The following is a 16,994-nucleotide window of genomic DNA, read 5'->3' on the forward strand; positions in this document are numbered from 1 at the left end:
TACATCCGCAAGATCGTCCATCTTCACGGTGTTCCCATGTCTATCATTTCTGATAAAGATGCGCAATTCACCTCGCACTTCTTGAGGTCCATACAGTGTGAGTTAGGCATGCGGGTTGAGTTGAGTACATCATTTCACCTCCAGACGGACGAATAGTCTGAGTGCACTATTTAGATATTAGAGGATATGCTTCGCGCTTGCGTTATAGAATTTGAGGGTTCTTGGGATCAGTTCTTGCCGCTTGCAAAATTTGCCTACAACAACAACTACCAGTTCAGCATTCATATGGATCCCTATGAGGCATTATATGGGAGGCGGTGTCATTCGCCAGTTGGATGGTTCGAGCCGGGGGAGGCTCGATTGTTGGGTATAGTTTTGGTTCAGGATGCCTTGGATAAGGTCAAGATTATTCAGGATTGTCTTCGCACCGCTCAGTCTGGGTAGAAGAGTTATGCGGATCGTAGAGCTTGTGATGTTGCATTCAAGGTTGGGGAGAGGGTATTGCTCTGGGTTTCACCCATGAAGGGTGTGATGAGGTTCGGAAAGAAGGGCAAGTTGAGGCCTAGGTATATCAGACCCTTTGAGATTCTTGAGAGAGTGGGGGAGGTGGCCTACAAGCTGGCATTACCACCTAGTTTATCAGCATTCCACCCGATGTTCCATGGGTCCATGCTCCGGAAGTATCACGATGATTTGTCCCGTGTGTTAGATTCCAACTCAGTCCAATTGGTTAAGGATTTGACTTATGATGAGGAGACGGTGGCTATTCTAGCCTGGCAGGTCCAGTAGTTAAGGTCTAAAAGTTATCCTTCAATTTGAGTGCAGAGGAGAGGTCAGCCGATGGAGGCAGCCATGTGGGAGTCCGAGTCGGACATGCGTAGTAGATATCCACACATTTTCACTAGTCCAGGTAACTTTCTATGTCCGTTCGACGACAAACGTTTGTTTTAGAGGTGGAGAATGTGATGACCAGATAGGTCATTTATACTTTTGCCCTTTATTTGTGTGTTCCGAGACCTTGAATAGCTCTGTTTTGCCTTTCTCGATTTGCGTGCATAGTCAGTGTCCTTATATACGGCTAAAATTGAAGAGTCTGATTTTAAGGTCATTATGGTGCTTCGTATGACCACCCCCTGAAGCCTTGAGGCTCAGCTCGAGGTTTGGCCTCGAGGGTTCTCAATTATCGACCTCGAGGCAGTGCAAATCGATGGCTATGATTGACAAACGGGAAGCTCCCAAGGCACGTGATTAAAGCTGATCAAGTCTATTGGGCTAGTTCAAGCTTGTACCATGGCATTAAATGGCTATACCAGCCTCATATCCTTGTAATAAATGCGTCTGTACTATGTTGGGATTCCCCCTTATATATAAAGGGAACCCTTATCATTTTGTAACAGACAACATTCAATACAAGAATATTCTACACTCTCTAACTTAAACACATTCTCCCTTAATTCTATTACTTACATTTATTGTGTTTCATTAATTTTTCTTCATTTATTACTCATTACTGATCATAAAGAGCTCTTATTAAAGCTCTTAGAATTGTTAGACCTTCATCGGCCATTCACAGCCTAACACTTAGCTCGACCTCGAGGCCCCGTTTAGGCCTTTAGGCCAGCTCGAGGCCCCGATTCTCAGCCACTCAGTTTGCTTAACACACTGCCTTCAAGCTCTTATCTTATTTTTTAGTCTCATACTTAGCATCTACTAACTAACAACTAGCATAAAATAAATCACGTATTTTAGAACCACAAAATCAAATCTAATTGTAATTACCATTTTCAAGGTAAACAATTTGGCGCCCACCGTAGGGCTAAAAATAATAGTGATTGTTTTCTTGCTGGTTTACTACATAACGCAAGTTACCTTTCACACTTTTTCTTGTCCAAGAATCTTCGATTTCAGGTCAAGATGTCTAACTCGGTGAACGCACATAAAAACAACGGTCTTGAGAACCATGGAGAGAATGGTGTAGTTGTTCCAGGTATTGATGTACCACCACGAAACCCTGAGGATGCACTAGAACAGATTCCCATGGATGTAGTCTCACGCAAATATAAGCTCCCACACCAACAGGAGTATATGCCAAGAAGACCAACAAGAGGCACAGAAAAACCCAGTTTGGGAGGAACAAAAGGTTAGACTTCACGCCATTTTTGAAATATTGCAGGCACAACAGCTAGCAATTTCTCAACAGTAAAGCCACCAAACAACTCCAAGCATAGCAGTGCCAAAAACGGCTCCTCGAGCCGAACAGGTGTTGATACCCAATTTTTTCCTTTTTTACATGCAAATACTTTCAAAATAACATATATATGCATATATAAGTATGTCCAAGTGTTTCAATAATTTTCCTAATTTCTAAAAGATTTTTAAACTGATTTATTCCCAATTTTAGCAGTACAAAAACCAATAATTATTCCCAAATTTATCATTTTGGTAATTAACTTACTTTATTCTCATATTTATACCAAAATATAGCTAGGGTAATTATTATACATTTTTTACAAATTTATTTGTTATTTTAAAAGCTAAATTGCATATAATTGCAATTTTAGCCTATTTTAAGATTAATAGCATTTTATAATTATGAAATTGGTTCCAATATTTTTAAATTAATATTTATATATCATTAATTGACTCAATACCTTTAATTTATTTTCAGAAGTCATTTTACTATTTTTATAAAAAATAAAAAGGAAAAAGTGGCTATTTAAAATCTGGCCCATTTTGTTTCAATTATAGCCAAAATTGGTTCCCCTAATTGACCCAATTTCGGACCAGCCCAATTCCATTTAACCCAACCCTTAACCCATTTAAAACTACCCGACCCAAACCCCTTTTATTTCAGGCCATTGATCAATCTGATCAATGGCCACAATTTCCCCTTTCCTTTTTTAATACGTCCACACCCCTAACCCTAACTCATTTCATTCTATCAGCTGCCTCTGAATACCCCCCCCCCCTCAAACTCTCTCGAAGGTTCTTGAAATCCTAATCATCTCCTACTGTCTTCTACCTTCGGCTCACCGGAATCCATGGCCTCTCAGGCCATGGATGGCTTAAACTCATCTCCATCTGCTCTTAAACACTTGGTGTTCGAAGTTTCGAGGTCTGACCTCAATGGTGTCCGTTCATATACTCTCTGATTCAAGGTTCTATGGCCTCTCCGGCCTTGCTCCAGCATATCCAAGCATTATGAGCCTATTTCTGACTTATCTGACTCAGATCGGACCTTTTCCAAGCCTTTCTCGCTTTAGTGTTCCTCTGAAACCCTAGATATTCAAGGTTTTCTCTGATTGTTTTCTTAAATCTATTCTATATCTGTGCTCTACTTGAGTTTTTAAACGTTTTCCCTAATTTTTCTTTCAAAAATTACTTCTTTCCGATTTAGGGTTTTTCTGAAAAGCTTAAAATGTTTCTCTGACTTTTCTTCTTCTTTTCTTTGTGTGTATTTTTCTATACTATGTTCTTATGTTTTCTTTTCTACCACGCATGTTCTTCTACTATGTTCTTATATTTTCCTTTATCATGCATGTTCTTCTGTGCTTTGTTTTTCTATTGTGTTTTGTACCATGCTCGCATGTTTATCTTGTTGTATTTTCATATATGATCTTTTGCTACGCTTTTCTGGTATTTTTGTATTCTTCTACTGTATGTATTTCCTACTGAGTTCTTAAGTTTTGTTTGCCTTCTACTAAACTCTATTTAAATCCCTTCTAAAAGGTTTTCTTAAACACGTTTCTTTTACTGTCGTGACTATTCTCTCATTATGCTCCTACGCTCTGTCTACTTTGAATATTATTTGTATTTGCTTGTCTTCTCATGAGATTCTGAAAGGAAATCTCTGAGCATGTTGCCTCCTCATCTCTGTATTTGACTCGAGTCGGAAACCCTAGAATTTGGGGGTTTCCTCCGAGTTTGGTCATATGATCAAACTAGGGTTCTGTTTGAGGACCCTTGACTCTTTCAGACTTATTTCTGGGTCTATGAACTAAGTGTGAACTTCTTTTGTTTGCACACAATTCTGATTCTCCTACACTAGACTCTTCTATTGAATAGCATGACAAATTTCTTCATGTTTAACGTGTCTGTGTGCTTTTATATATGAGGAATCTTTCTTCAAAATGGTTTTCCAACTTGTGATTGATTCAGAATTCCTTTTAATAAGTTTAATCGATTGGTACTGATTTTCCTTAGGTCGAAATCCTTCCCATCTTTCTGACCTGGTTCATTCATACGAAATCCTCAATTTCTGATTTACTAGCTGTTAACTGATTTCCTTTCCTTATTTGCACAAACCGTGTACTATCAAGACTTTGTCCTTAAATAAACCTCTATGAATTTACCTCTCTTGTACAGCTCTGGAAAAGTGTTTGATTGACCCTTTTCCTTATTTATTTTGCCCGTTTGAAATCAGAATCCCTTAATTAAAGGGAGACCTTGTGTAATTGATTTCCAAACTATTTTTCTTACCTATTTCTACTTGCTTTCTACATTATAAAAGGGCACGACCCTTCTGCACTTTAGGACACCTTCATCTCAATACTTCTGCACTTCTGCATTTCATATTGATATCATGTTCATAGGGAATCATTATACTTCTGCACTTCTGCATTTCATATAGATATCATGTTCATAGGGAATTATTATACTTCTGCACTTCTACATTTCATATAGATACTATGTCTATAGGTTTCTGCACTTCTGCATTATATAGAGACCATGTCTATAGGTTTCTGCTCTTCTGTATTATATAGAGACCATGTCCATAAGTCATTTCTGAAATTCTGCATATCATATAGATAATATGCCTATAGGACTTCCTGCAATTTGCATGTGCATCTGTCATTAGGCAAACCTGTTTATAGGAGTTAAATAACTAACTACATATAGATGACTTGCCTATAGGATTTCTGCATGTCAATAACAATGTTTTTAAAGTCAACAATGACTAGAAAGCATGCCTATAGGAATTAACAACCTAGTATGAAACGTTTTCGTTCACCTATAAGTCTAAAATCGGCAATATCATTGTCCAACATCTGTAGAATCTTTTGTCAAAACTCGTCTTTCCTGAATATCTGACGACCTCTTCTAAAATCAATACACTTCACCTTTTCTAAAACCAGTAGATATCATGCCTATAGGTTTCGTCTAACACTTAGGCAAGCCTTAGGATAAAAGTTATGACTGCACCAGTTTTCTTTGTTAATTACAACCAGTAGGCAGGTCTAGTTCGGACTTCTTATCTGTAAATATGTGATAAATCAGCCTGCTTTCCCCTTTTAAGTTTTAATCAGACCCTAATCAGTACATGCAAGACATGTTAAACTGGATGCTTTTCTTTGATTTGAGGAGGTTTATTTGAACCATACCTGTTTATGTGTTTTCCCAATACTTGCTATACATATTTTGTTTGTCGCCTTAGTATTTTTACCTTTTGAAACCACAAATAGGCCAACTTTTCCACCATTATAAGATAAGTAGTCTCAAGCACCTCCGGGGCTGATAGAATTGGGGAGGGTAATAGCATGCAATAAGTAAACGAGACTATTTCGTGCTTTAACACCTTAACGGGGTGGGAAAGAGTAGATATTGATGTGATGACCATGCGATAATATCACGTGTAACCCCTCGTCGAGGAGCGATTACCGTACATTGTGTGGGGTGATCCATATTATTTATAAACTTAGGCCCCCCCCCCCCCTTTCTTTTACTTGTTTATTTCGTTGCTTACCTTTCAAAATTTTAAATCATTTTTCTCAAATTTCAGCTTGCCTTTCACTTCTTTTAATTTTATCTATTTGCAACCCTTATGTGAAAACCCCCCCCATATTTGAAACTCTTATTTGCTTACTTAAAGTCACAATTATAGTATGGCCGGGAACCACACTAGTGGATCCTGAGTGGTGTCTAACACCTTCCGTTCGGGATAATTTCAAGCCCTTACTCGATCTCTGGTTTTCCTAAATCAAACTCTTCTTAGTGTCCTAATGCACTTTAATCATTAGGTAGCGACTCTTCTCTTTTAATACCCGTTAAAAGAGTTGTCAATGTCATAAACCCTATTTCGCGAGAAAAAAAGGGGGCGCAACAGCATGGCGACTTTGCTGGGGACATTTAGGCTTTTACCATTTCAAACTATTATTGTGATTTATGCTTCTTTATGCGCAATTATTTGTTTATTTCTTTTAAGCATTCAATTTTCTTTTCGATTGCGAAACTGACTCGTCTCTTGTTTCTTTCCCTTGTCTCCTTTACTGCTTTCCTCTACTGCACTCCTTTATGACTGTTTTAAATTATTTTAATTATTACTTTATGAATGTGCAAATACGTGACAACTTGTTTAATCATTGCATAAACATGTTTTCAACATCATATTCCACTCGTTCCAAACAAATACCATAGCAACGCTTATAATGAGTGGTTGCGTTGTTCCAATATTTTCACCCTTTAAATCTGGCAAACGCGTATTTGCGGTAAAATTAGTCGATCAACGGTGTAGTAGACGGTTCCGTGCCTTTTCCTCTTGAGTTGTCCGCTCAAGGGTACCAGTCTAATACCCCATAGAAACCTTACTCTGTTTAATTGTGCATGCATCATGGTCAAACTTAGCTGAGTCAGTTATGTTATCCGCATAATGACTTTTTAAGACAGCCTCGTCCAAAGTCCACTAGGTTTTCCAAAAAAAACAAACGGACACTACCACATTTTGTGCATTTATTTGGAGAATTAAATGCTTTTATGCCAATTATTGGTATTTAATAGTCGAGTCTGGTGGGGGTAAGGGCCTGACCCTTTTGTCTTGCAGAAACATGAGGCACGAAGTCCTCAGATTCGGCATGGTCACAAACATCCACCCAAGGTTGCTAATCTAGTGGGAGGATCTTCATTCTAGTGATCAGACTCTTGTCCGAAAATACCTAGGAAATCTACCTTCTCTCCTGGAGGTCCAACCCAACAACAAAATCATAGAAGTTGCTACTCTGTTCTGGGACTGTGATAGGTCTGTGTTTTGCTTCGGGGAGATTGAGATGACACCCCTGCTAGAGGAAATAAGAGGATTGACTGGTATACCATGGGAGACTCCGGGTTTGTTAATGCCGGAAAATTGCAAGGGTAGAGGTTTCCTCAAAATGATGGGCCTAAAGAAGAATCCAGACTTGACATGTTTGAAGGAGTCTTACATTCCCTTTGATTATTTGTACGAAAGGTACGGTCACAGCAAATCCTACCGTACTTATCCGGATGAGTTTGCCCTTACATTGTTGGGGCATATTCACCGAAGGGTTTTTGTCTTCATGTTCTGTTTCTTGGGGATGATAATATTTCCAATGAAGAAAGCAAGGATCCACACCAGGCTAGCCATGGTCAACAAAACTTTGATGGAGGGAATTGGGGGACAACCATTTAGCATAGTGCCCATGATCATCATAGAGGTATACCGAGCCCTGGAAAAGTGTCAACAAGGAGCCCCACACTTCGAGGGCTGCAACTTGCTACTCCAACTCTGGCTCATGGAGCATCTCCAAATGGGTGAATATCGGCAAGAGATTCAGCATAGAGACTGGGATGATCATATAGGCTTCCATCAACCAAGGCGAATAAACTACATGCCCACCATGTTTGCTCAGCCAGAAGATGCCAAGGGATGGGTGGAGCTATTTGAAAATCTGACTGAGGATCAAATACAATGGATGTTCGAGTGGTTCCCTACTGAAGAGTTCATCGCCCGATCCAGGGACGCACCATTTCTGATACTGATTGGTTTGAGAGGAACCTACCCTTATGTCCCTCTCTGGGTTATGAGACAGGCTGGTAGGAAACAGGTTATACCAAGGGTCGACAAGATGAGTCACTTCCGGGCCGACTTCCAAGCTGATGACAGTCCTTATAAGTGCCAAGCTCGGCATATGTGGCATTGCAAATCATCATTGGGAGAGATACTATCGAGCCAGACAGATACCATGCTGGTTGCACCCCATACTATTCAGGATGGTTGGAGGACAATCACAATGGTTTGGGCCAACCTGGGTTTGTTCGAGGTCACAGAAACATTGATGAAAGGGCTGAAGCACAGGCCAAATACAACCAACTGCGCAAGAGGATTCGGGATTGTGAAAGCGAACACTGCGAGATTCAAGAAGCCCACCAAAAGTTGATTGAAGAATGGAAAGACATGGCTGTCAGCGCCAACAAACGACTAGGATACTTGGAACGGGGTCTAGTGGAGCTGGAAAGGAAATTCATCAAGAGGATCGAGGACTGTCAGAATGCTGAGGGAAACGAAGGTGAACACCTGGATAGAGTAATGCTGCTTGGTGGGCCGGGCTTGAACCGGACCGGACCGGGCCCGCGGTCCTAACGGGCTTGGTGGGCCGGTCCTGGTGGGCCTGAGAAGCCCGTGACGGGCCGGTATTCATATATTAGCCACAAGCCCGGGACCGTTTAGCCCGGGACCGTCAGCCGGGCCTGGGCCGGTCCTGGCGGGCCCAAAGGCTATTTTTTTTTTTTAAAAAAAAAAATTGTTTTTAAAATTCTCCAACTGCCATATTTAAAATCTAGCCGTTTGGGCTGACAATTTGACCGTTTTTAAGTTTAGAAAATGCCCATTTGGCCCCCAAACTTTATATAATTACACTTTTCCCCATTTCTCAACTATAAATACCTCCTCATTCTTTCATTTTTATTCACCAATTCATCAATCTCTCTACTACAATTACTTAATTTATTGTTGAAATTTCGTGAAAAATTGTGAAGTTGTTGAATTGAAGTTTTCAAGTGTTCAACGATTTTCAATTTTCAAGAAGTTGTTCGGCAATCCGGTAAACTCGTTTCAACTCTTACGTTTTAAGAATATATTTTTGTGTGGTTTAGTTTGCATAATTATAATTAATATGGCATTTTCTTTGAAAAAAATATTTGGTAAAGGAAAAGATAAAACCGGTGAAAGTAGTGGCCAACCAACTACCCTTCCCCCGGCTCCCCGACCTAGAAAAGATAAGCAAGTTGAAAGTAGTCTCCAACCTAGACGTCCTCCTCCTTCCGTAATTCTTGATAGTGATCACCCTTGTTTTCAATTTACCGATAGTGAATTTTGCCATAATGTTGCACCAGGTGAAAGATTAGATGATGAAATTAAGAATGTTCTTTATCCTAATGAAACTATCTTAGAAAATAATGAGGAAAATGAGGATGATGATGAAACCCAAGCACCGGATTTAGATGATACACCTACTAGTCCTCTTAATAACCCAACTGATGCACCGGCCGACCCATCTGTAGAAACTCCTACTTTTAATAGAGAACCTGCTAAACGCCTAGAAACATCATTAGTTTGGAATATTTTTACTCAAGTAAGAGAACAAAATAAGGCTAAGTGTAAAACTTGTGGGAAATTAATGTCGCATAAATATACTGGAGACCGTAGCGGCACAGGTAGTTTGACTAGGCACATAAAAACACACCCTAGAGATAAGGCTAGATTTTTTCAAATGAAAGCGCAGCTAGAGGGGACAAGTGTAGATTCTGCGGTTAACCCTAGTACAGGTTCAAATCTAGTTCAACCAGGAATTAACACTGTCACCGGAGGTATTTTATATTACGATCCAAATAGAGATCGTGAAGAATTAGCAAAGATGATTACTGTTATGTGCTTACCTTATACTTTTGCTTCTAATCCTAATTGGGTTCATTATATTAGAAGAGTTTTTAATCCTACTTATAAAGGTTGGCCTCGCGCAACAGTTAAGAGTGATATTTATAAATTCAAACATGAATATGAACAATATTTGCGGTATTTATTTACTCATATACCTAATCGGATTTCTATTAGATGTATTTGTCATATTTATCATTTAATTGTCGGTGATGGTATGCGAATATTAAACATAGAAATTGAAAAGGTTAGAATGGCTCTTAATTGGCTTTTTTATTCAAACCGTAGAAGTAGACTTAGAGAGTATTTTAAAAAATGTGATGAATATGGCCTTAGAGAAAGAAAGGTTCCTAAACCTTGCCCGACTAGATGGAATTGTATGTACGAAAGTTTAGTAGTTGCATATGAATATAGAAACCCAATTAATGCAACGTTTAATTCTCGGGTAGGTGGTGAGGATGATGATGAAATGCTTACTACTCAAGATTGGACGAATGTTAAAATTCTTTTAGATTTTTTAGAACATTTTCAAATTGCTACAAATGCATTTTCTGGGCAATATTATCCTACTATTTCAAACTGTTTAGTTTATATTGCAGCACTATCTGATTTGTTTGTTGAATTTGGTGAGGGTGGGGACATTTATGAACTTGCTATAAATGAAATGAAACAAAAGTTTAAAAAATATTTTTTTCCTATCCCTCCTATTTATGGTCTTGCTGCAATGCTAAATCCTACAATGAAATTGGGAGGTCCTCATTTTTTGTATTCAAATATTTATAAGGCTTTAGATCTTTCAAATGAGGAAGTTGCTACACTTGCAGATGCAAAAGCCTCAATTAAAATTAATGCTCAAACAGTTTATAATGCTTATCAACTTGCCTTAGAGCATGCTAGGCCAACTATTCCAACCCCTACTTCGTCTAGCTCACAATCGTCTAAAAGAGCTGCGGGCTTAAAAGCTCTTAAATCTTGGACGGAGTTCAGGGGTTCTCAAGGTGATAATTATGATGAAACTTCACATCTAAATGAGCTTCAAGTTTATTTGTCTCAGGGACTTGAAAAGGAGAATCCAGACGGCTCTTTTGATCTTTTGGAATGGTGGAAGGCAAGGGAAAAACATTTTCCTGTTCTTGCAAGGATGGCTCGGGATATTTTATCAATTCAAGCTTCAACTGTTGCATCAGAGAGCGCTTTCAGTCAAGCAAGACTGCAAATAGGTGATCATAGAGCGTCTATGAGGGATAGCTTGGAAAAATCAGTACTGTTTAGAGATTGGATCCGCTCGGAAAGAAGAAACTTTGGAATTGCAGAAGCACAACCGGCGATAGATGAAGCTTATGAAGAAATGATAGCGGAACTTGCGGAGGATTCGGCTTCGCCCGGAAGTGGTGATGAACAAGCTTCTTTTCCACCACCACCAACGCAACCTCCTCCGAACCTTGAAGGATTTATGAGATTTGTTAGAGATAATACATAGACTAATATGTAACTTGTATTTTGGCACATCTTCCTTAGTTTTTTTCCTTCTAATGGTGGTATTAGTACCTTGTTGTGCTCATTCCATTGGGGGAAGGAAGACTAAGAAAGATATGTCATTTTTGGTAATAAAAATTATAAGACATACCCTTGAATATCTTTTCGCAATATTTCTTTGTCTTTACTTGGAATTATTTATAAGCTACAATATATATATAACATACAATATATACTACAAGAAAATATATAAGTTATAATATATATACATAAGATACAATATATACTACAAAAAAATATATAAGAGAATATATATATACATAACATACAATATATACTACAAGAAAATATATAAGTAATAAGTTATAATATATATACATAAGATACAATATATATACTACAAGAAAATATATAAGAGAATATATATACATAACATACAATATATACTACAAGAAAATATATAAGTAATAAGTTATAATATATATACATAAGATACAATATATATACTACAAGACAATATATTATGCATGACAATTTAGTGTTTTACTATTGTTTTGTTATTTTTCTTTTTCGTCAAGCACTTTAATAATTAGATCTACATATATACTACATATATATTTTTAATATAGCCATGATACTACAAGAAATTGCCTTAAAAAATGCTAGGCCCGCGAAGCCCGCGAGCCCGGCCCGTTTAGCCCAGGACCATATGGGCTTAGGCCCGTCACGGGCCGGTTCCACCCGTTGAGCCCACGAAGCCCGGGACCGCCAGAGCCCAGGCCCATGAAGCCTGGCTCGTTTGGCCCACGAAGGCCCGGGCCCGGCCCAGAATACAGCCCTAGGCTAGAGCCTACTTGTTGCTGGGACTTCGTGAGCTGGATGGCTTAAACTCATCTCCCTCTGCTCTTAAACACTTGGTGTTCGAAGTTTCGAGGTCTGGACTCAATGGTGTCTGTTCAGATCCTCTCTGATTCAAGGTTCTATGGCCTCTCCGACCTTGCTCCGGCATATCCAAGCATTATGAGCCTATTTTTGACTTATCCGACTCAGATCGGACCTTTTCCAAGCCTTTCTCGCTTTAGGGTTCCTCTGAAACCCTAGCTATTCGAGGTTTTCTCTGATTGTTTTCTTAAATCTGTTCTATATCTGTGCTCTACTTGAGTTTTTAAATGTTTTCCTTAATTTTTCTTTCAAAAATTACTTCTTTCCAATTTTGGGTTTTTCTGAAAAGCTTAAAATGTTTCTCTAACTTTTCTTCTTCTTTTCTTTGTGTGTATTTTTCTATACTATGCTCTTATGTTTTCTTTTCTACCATGCATGTTCTTCTACTATGTTCTTATGTTTTCCTTTATCATGCATGTTCTTCTGTGCTTTGTTTTTCTACTGTGTTTTGTACCATGCTCGCATGTTTATCTTGTTGTAGTTTCTTATATGATCTTTTGCTATGCTTTTCCGGTATTTTTGTGTTCTTCTACTGTATGTATTTGCTACTGAGTTCTTAAGTTTTGTTTGCCTTCTACTGAACTCTGTTTGAGTCCCTTCTAAAAGGTTTTCTTAAACACGTTTATTTTACTGTCGTGACTATTCTCTCATTATGCTCCTACGCTCTGTCTACTTTGAATATTATTTGTATTTGCTTGTCTTCTCATAAGATTCTGAAGGGAAATCTCTGAGCCTGTTGCCTCCTCATCTCTGTATTTGACTTGAGTCGGAAACCCTAGAATTTGGGGGTTTCCTCCGAGTTTGGTCATATGATCAAACTAGGGTTCTGTTTGAGGACCCTTGACTCTTTCAGACTTATTTCTGGGCCTATGAACTAAGTGTGAACTTCTTTTGTTTGCACACAATTCTGATTCTCCTACACTAGACTTTTCTATTGAATAGCATGACAAATTTCTTCATGTTTAACGTGTCTGTGTGCTTTTATATATGAGGAATCTTTCTTCAAAATGGTTTTCCAACTTGTGATTGATTCAGAATTCCTTTTAATAAGTTTAATCGATTGATACTGATTTTCCTTAAGTCGAAATCCTTCCCATCTTTCTGACCTGGTTCATTCATACGAAATCCTCAATTTCTAATTTACTAGCTATTAACTAATTTCCTTTCCTTATTTGCACAAATTGTGTACTATCAAGACTTTGTCCTTAAATAAACCTCTATGCATTTACCTCTCTTGTACTGCTCTGGAAAAGTGTTTGATTGACCTTTTTCCTCATTTATTTTGCCCGTTTGAAATCGAAATCCCTTAATTAAAGGGAGACCTTGTATAATTGATTTCCAAACTATTTTTCTTACCTATTTCTACTTGCTTTCTGCACTATAAAAGGGCACGGCCCTTCTGCACTTTAGGACACCTTCAATTCAATACTTCTGCATTTCATATAGATATCATGTTCATATAGAATCATTATACTTCTGCACTTCTGTATTTCATATGGATATCATGTTCATAGGGAATTATTATACTTCTGCATTTCATATAGATATCATGTTCATAGGGAATTATTGTACTTCTGCACTTCTGCATTTCATATAGATACTATGTCTAAAGGTTTCTACACTTCTGCATTATATAGAAACCATGTCTATAGGTTTCTGCACTTCTGTATTATATAGAGACCATGTCCATAAGTCATTTCTGAAATTCTGCATATCATATTGATAATATGCCTATAGGACTTCCTGCAATTTGCATGTGCATCTGTCATTAGGCAAACCTGTTTATAGGAGTTAAATAACTAACTGCATATAAATAACTTGCCTATAGGATTTCTGCATGTCAATAACAATGTTTTTAAAGTCAACAATGCCTAGAAAGCATGCCTATAGGAATTAACAACCTAGTATGAAACGTTTTCATTCACCTATAAGTCTAAAATCGGAAATATCATTGTCCAACATCTGTAGAATCTTTTGTCAAAACTCGTCTTCCCTGAATAACTGACGACCTCTTCTAAAATCAGTACACTTCATCTTTACTGAAACCAGTAGATATCATGCATATAGGTTTCGTCTAACACTTAGGCAAGCCTTAGGATAAAAGTTATGACTGCACCAGTTTTCTTTGTTAATTACGACCAGCGAGCAGGTCTAATTCGGACTTCTTGTTTGAAAATATGTGATAAATCAGCCTGCTTTCCCCTTTTAAGTTTTAATCAGACCTTAATCAGTACATGCAAGACATGCTAAACTAGATGTTTTTCTTTGATTTGAGGAGGTTTATTTGAGCCATATCTTTTTATGTGTTTTTCCAATACTTGTTATACATATTTTGTTTGTTGCCTTAGTAATTTTACCTTTTGAAACCACAAATAAGCCAACTTTTCCACCATTATAGGATTAGTAGTCCCAAGCACCTCCGAGGCTGATAGAATTGGGGCGGGTAATAGCATACAATAAGTAAACGAGACTATTCCGCGCTTTAACACCTTAACAGGGTGGGAAAGGGTAGATATGGATGTGATGACCACGCGATAATGTCACGTGTAACCCCTCGTCGAGGAGCGATTACCGGACATTGTGTGGGGTGATCCATATTATTTATAAACTTAGGACCCCCCCCCCTTCCTTTACTTGTTTATTTCATTGTTTGCCTTTCACTTCTTTTAATTTTATCTATTTGCAACCCTTATGTGAAAACCCTCCTATATTTGAAACTCTTATTTACTTACTTAAAGTCACAATTATAGTATGGCCGGGAACCACACTAGTGGATCCTGAGGGGTGCCTAACACCTTCCCTTCGGAATAATTTCAAGCCCTTACTCGATCTCTGGTTTTCCTAAATCAAACTATTCTTAGTGTCATAATGCACTTTAATCATTAGGTGGCGACTCTTCTCTTTTAATACCCGTTAAAAGAGTTGGCAATGTCATAAACCCTATTTCGCGAGAAAAACAAAGGGGGCGCGACAGCAGGTACCAGAAAGATCGAGCAACAATGGGTCAGCAGCTGACCCTGCTGTTATAAAGATGCTCGAGGACCTCACAAAGAGGATCGAGTTAGGCAAAAAGATGATAGAAGCTAATGACAAAAAGGTGGAGATCTACAATTCAAGGGTCAATCAAATTCCGGGTGCACCTGATCCTAAAGGGTGTAGATTCAAAGAAATTCGTACAAAAGCCATTCCTAGTAAATGCTGCTCCAAACCCCATCCCAAAGAAATTCAAAATGCTCGATCTTCTAAAATTCAACGGAACCTCGAACCCCAACGAGCACGTCACTGCTTACACCTGTGCGGTGAAGGGCAATGACCTGAAGGATGACAAGATTGAATCCGTCCTACTATAAAAGTTTGGAGAAACACTTTCCAAAGGGGCCATGATACGGTATCACAACCTAGCCCCGAATTCGATAGATTCATTTGTCATGCTGGAAGATTCCTTCATAAAGGCACATGTCGGTGCCATCAAGGTGGCTACAAGGAAATATGACGTCTTAAAAATAAAACAAAGTGAAAATAAGATGTTGTGGGAGTTTGTATCTCGCTTTCAAATGGAGCGAATGGAATTACCATCGGTCTCCGATGACTGGGCAATACAGGACTTCACTCAAGGTTAGAACGAGCGAAGCTCGGTAGCTTCGAAGCAGCTAAAGCACAACTTGGTTGAATATCCCGACGTGACTTGGTCGGATGTCCACAACCGATATCAATCAAAGATTAGGGTCGAGGACGACCAACTAGGAGCTTTCTCGAGCTCAGTATATCCTAGCAGGCTTCCAGCAAAGGAACCAAGGCCAAACCAAGAAAGGTACTAACCATACACCGAAGATAGAAGAAACACCCCAAGGCGTAACATACCCCGAAATGATTGAAGGATAGATCGAGGTCAGAATCCTCGGGGAATCATAAGCAGAGCCGGATTCGACAGACACACAGGACCGACGGACGAACCTCGCTTGTCTGAATACAACTTCAACGTTGACGTTTCGGACATCGTATTTGCCATCGGTAAAATCATCGACATTAGGTGGCCAAGACCTGTACTATCAGATCCTCGTAGAGGAACCCTAACTTAGTGTGCGAATTTCACGGCACACACGGTCATAGGACCGAAGATTGCAGACAGATTCGAGAAGAAGTAGCCCGACTACTTAGCAAAGGGCACATCCGAGAGTTACTTAGCAACCGAGCCAAAAATTAGTTTTGGGAAAGATAGGCGAACAGGAAAAATGAAACAGACAAGCTGCAACATGTCATCCACATGATCGTTGTAGGAATCGACATCCCGCAGGAACCCATTGTCAAAAGAACAAAAATATCCATCACCAGGGAGAAGCAAACTCAGGGTTATATACCCGAATATGCTCTCACATTCAACTACGAGTACATCGAGACCCTGTCTCAATCTCATAATGATGCCTTGGTAATTTCTTTTCTTGTGAATATATTTCAAATTAAGTGTGTGCTTGTGGATACAGGTAGCTCAGCCAACATTATCAGGTCGAGGGTGGTGGAGCAGCTCAGACTACTCGACCAGATCATTCCCACCTCTCGAGTCCTCAATGGATTCAACATGGCGAGCAAAACAGCGAAAGGGGAAATCACCCTCCCGGTCAATATGGCCGGCATGACCCAAAATGTCAAATTTCATGTCATTGAAGGAGACATGAGGTACAACGCCTTGATCGGAAGGCTATGGATACACTGCATGAGAGCAGTACCATCAACCTTCATCAAATGATGAAGTTTTCAACAAAGGATGGAATAAAAATCGTGTATGGGGAACAACATGCAGCGAGAGAGATGTTCGCGGTGCACGATGTGGCACCGGCATCGACGCCTTCAACATTGAAGGAGCCAAAGGATAAGTAAATAGTGAAGTAGTAATCACGAGACACATTCTCGGCTA

Source organism: Nicotiana sylvestris, chromosome 6 (genome assembly GCF_000393655.2).
Source record: "Nicotiana sylvestris chromosome 6, ASM39365v2, whole genome shotgun sequence".
Classification (NCBI taxonomy): domain Eukaryota; kingdom Viridiplantae; phylum Streptophyta; class Magnoliopsida; order Solanales; family Solanaceae; genus Nicotiana; species Nicotiana sylvestris.